Here is a 4,002-nt window from a genome sequence, read left to right as displayed (position 1 = left end):
TCTGTCTGTGTGCATGTGTTTGTGTGTGTGTCTGTCTGTGTGTGTGTCTGTTTGTGTCTGTGAGTGTGTCTGTGTGTGTGTTTGTGTGTCTGTGTGTGTGTGTGTCTGTGTGTGTGTTTGTCTGTGTGCATGTTTCTGTGTGTGTGTCTGTGTTTGTGTCTGTGTGTGTGTGTCTGTGTGTGTGTCTGTGTGTGTGTGTCTGTGTGTGTGTCTGTGTGTGTGTCTGTGTGTGTGTCTGCGTGTGTGTGTCTCTGTGTCTGTCTGCGTGTGTGTGTCTGTGTGTCTGTCTGTGTGTGTGTGTGTGTGTCTGTGTGTGTGTGTGTCTGTGTGTGTGTTTGTCTGTGTGCATGTGTCTGTGTGTGTGTCTGTGTGTGTGTCTGTGTGTGTCTGTCGGTGTGTGTGTGTCTGTGTGTGTGTCTGTGTGTGTCTGTCGGTGTGTGTGTGTCTGTGTGTGTGTCTGTGTGTGTGTCTGTGTGTGTCTGTGTATGTGTGTGTTCCTGTCTGTGTGTGTGTCTTTGTGCGTGTCTGTGTCTGTGTGACTGTGTGCCTGTGTGCGTGTGTCTTTGTGTGTATCTGTGTGCGTTTGTCTGTGTGTTTGTCTGTGTGTGTGTGTCTGTGTGTCTGTGTGCGTGTGTCTGTGTTCGTGTGTCTGTGTGTGTGTCTGTGTGTGTTTTGTGTGTCTGTGTCTGTGTGTGTGTCTGTCTGTGTATGTGTCTGTGTGTGTGTCTGTGTGTGTGTGTCTGTGTGTGTCTGTCTGTGTGTCTGTGTCTGTGTGTGTCTGTCTGTGTGTGTGTCTGTGTGTGTGTCTTTGTGCGTGTGTCTGTGTGTGTGTCTGTGTGTGTTTCTGTGTGTCTGTCTGTGTGTCTGTGTGTGTGTCTGTCTGTGTGTGTGTCTGTCTCTGTGTTTGTGTCTGCGTGTGTGTGTCTGTGTATGTCTGTCTGTGTGTCTGTGTCTGTGTGCGTGTCTGTCTGTGTGTGTGTCTGTGTGTGTGTCTCTGTGCGTGTGTCTGTGTGTGTGTCTGTGTGTGTGTCTCTGTGTTTGTGTCTGTGTGTGTCTGTCGGTGTGTGTGTGTGTCTGTGTGTGTGTCTGTCTGTGTATGTCTGTCTGTGTGTGTGTCTGTGTGTGTGTATCTGTCTGTGTGTGTGTCTGTGTGTGTGTCTGTCTGTGTGCATGTGTCTGTGTCTGTGTATGTGTGTGTGCCTGTGTGTGTGTGTCCGTCTGTGTGTGTGTCTGTGTGTGTGTCTGTGTGCGTCTCTGTGTGTGTGTCTTTGTGTGTGTCTGTGTGTGTCTGTCTGTGTGTGTGTCTGTGTGTGTGTCTGTGTGCGTGTGTCTGTGTGTGTGTCTGAGTGTGTGTCTGTGTGTGTGTCTGTGTGTGTGTCTGTGTGTGTCTGTCTGTGTGTGTCTGTGTGCGTGTGTCTGTGTGTGTGTGTCTGTCTGTGTGTGTGTATCTGTGTGTGTGTCTCTGTCTGGGTGTGTGTATCTGTGTCTGTGTGTGTGTCTGTGTGTGTGTCTGTGTGTGTGTCTGTGTGTCTGTGTGTGTGTCTGTGTGTGTCTGTCTGTGTGTGTGTCTGTGTGGTTGTGTCTGTCTGTGTGTGTGTCTGTCTGTGTGTCTGTGTGCGTGTGTCTGTGTGTGTGTCTGAGTGTGTGTCTGTGTGTGTGTCTGAGTGTGTGTCTGTGTGCATGTGTCTGTGTGTGTGTGTCTGTGTGTGTGTGTCTCTGTGCATGTGTCTGTGGGTGAGTGTCTGTGTGTGTCTGTCGGTGTGTGTGTGTCTGTGTTGTGTCTGTCTGTGTGTGTCTGTCTGTTTGTGTGTCTGTGTGTGTGTCTGTTTGTGTGTCTGTCTGTGTGTGTCTGTCTGTGTGTGTCTGTGTGTGTGTCTGTGTGTGTGTCTGTGTGTGTGTCTTTGTGCGTGTGTCTGTGTATATGTCTGTGTGCGTGTGTCTGTGTGTGTGTGTCTGTGTGCGTGTGTCTGTGTGTGTCTGTCTGTGTGCGTGTGTCTGTGTGCGTGTGTCTCTGTGTGTGTCGAGGTGTGTGTTTCTCTCTGTGTGCGTGTGTCTGTGTGTGCGTGTCTGTGTGTGTGTGTCTGTGTGTGTGTCTGTGTGCATGTTTCTGTGTGTGTCTCTGTGTGTCTGTGTGTGTGTGTCTGTCTGTGTGTGTGTCTGTGTGTGTGTCTGTGTGTGTGTCTGTGTGTGTGTCTGCGTGTGTGTGTCTGTGTGTCTGTCTGTGTGTGTGTGTCTGTCTGTGTGTGTGTCTGTGTGTGTGTGTCTGTGTGTGTGTGTCTGTCTGTGTGTGTGTCTGTGTGTGTGTGTCTGTGTGTGTGTGTCTGTGTGTGTGTCTGTGTGCATGTTTCTGTGCGTGTCTCTGTGTGTCTGTGTGTGTGTGTCTGTCTGTGTGTGTGTCTGTGTGTGTGTCTGTGTGTGTGTCTGTGTGTGTGTCTGCGTGTGTGTGTCTGTGTGTCTGTCTGTGTGTGTCTGTCTGTGTGTGTGTCTGTGTGTGTGTCTGTGTGTGTGTGTCTGTCTGTGTGTGTGTCTGTGTGTGTGTGTCTGTGTGTGTGTGTCTGTGTGTGTGTCTGTGTGCATGTTTCTGTGCGTGTCTCTGTGTGTCTGTGTGTGTGTGTCTGTCTGTGTGTGTGTCTGTGTGTGTGTCTGTGTGTCTGTCTGTGTGTGTGTATCTGTGTGTGTGTGTCTGTGTGTGTCTGTCTGTGTGGGTGTGTCTGTCTGTGTGTCTGTGTGTGTGTCTGTGTGTGTGTATCTGTCTGTGTGTGTGTCTGTGTGTGTGTCTGTCTGTGTGCATGTGTCTGTATGTGTGTCTGTCTGTCTGTGTGTGTGTGTCTGTGTGTGTGTCTGTGTGTGTGTTTGTGTGTCTGTGTGTGTGTCTGTCTGCGTGTGTGTGTCTCTGTGTGTGTCTGCGTGTGTGTGTCTGTGTGTCTGTCTGTGTGTGTGTGTGTCTGTGTGTGTGTGGGTCTGTGTGTGTGTTTGTCTGTGTGCGTGTGTCTGTGTGCGTGTGTCTGTGTGTGTCGAGGTATGTGTTTCTCTCTGTATGCGTGTGTCTGTGTGTGTGTGTCTGTGTGCATGTGTCTGTGTGTGTCTGTCTGTGTGCGTGTGTCTGTGTGCGTGTGTCTGTGTGTGTCTCGAGGTGTGTGTTTCTCACTGTGTGCGTGTGTCTGTGTGTGTCTGTCTGTGTGTCTGTGTCTGTGTGTGTGTCTGTCTGTGTGTGTGTCTGTGTGTGTGTCTTTGTGCGTGTGTCTGTGTATGTGTCTGTTTGCGTGTGTCTGTGTGTGTGTCTGTGTGTGTGTCTGTGTGTGTTTCTGTGTGTGTCTGTCTGTGTGTCTGTGTCTGTGTGCGTGTCTGTCTGTGTGTGTGTCTGTGTGTGTGTCTTTGTGCGTGTGTCTGTGTGTGTGTCTGTGTGCGTGTGTCTGTGTGTGTGTGTCTGTGTGTGTCTGTCTGTGTGTGTGTGTCTGTGTGTGTGTCTCTGTGTTTGTGTCTGTGTGTTTCTGTCGGTGTGTGTGTGTGTCTGTGTGTGTGTCTGTCTGTGTAGGTCTGTCTGTGTGTGTGTCTGTGTGTGTCTGTCGGTCTGTGTGTGTGTATCTGTATGTGTGTGTGTCTGTGTGTGTGTCTGTCTGTGTGCATGTGTCTGTGTCTGTGTATGTGTGTGTGTGTGTGTCTGTGTGTGTGTGTCTGTCTGTGTGTGTGTGTCTCTTTGTGTCTGTGAGTGTGTCTGTTTGTGTGTGTCTCTCTGTGTGTCTGTGTGCATGTGTCTGTGTGTGTGTCTGTGTGTGTGTCTGTGTGTGTGTCTGTGTGTGTGTGTCTGTGTGTGTGTCTGTCTGTGTGTGTGTGTCTGTCTGTGTGTGTGTATCAGTCTGTGTGTGTGTCTGTGTGTGTGTGTCTGTCTGTGTGTGTGTATCTGTGTGTGTGTCTGTCTGTGTGTGTCTGTGTGTGTGTCTGTGTGTTTGTCTGTCTGTGTGTGTGTGTCTGTGTGTGTGTGTCTGTGTGTGTGTCTGTGTG

The sequence above is a fragment of the Giraffa tippelskirchi genome, chromosome X (genome assembly GCF_054371585.1).
Source record: "Giraffa tippelskirchi isolate mGirTip1 chromosome X, T2T-mGirTip1v1.2.pri, whole genome shotgun sequence".
NCBI classification, from domain to species: Eukaryota; Metazoa; Chordata; class Mammalia; order Artiodactyla; family Giraffidae; genus Giraffa; species Giraffa tippelskirchi.
This window is presented reverse-complemented; position numbering follows the sequence as displayed.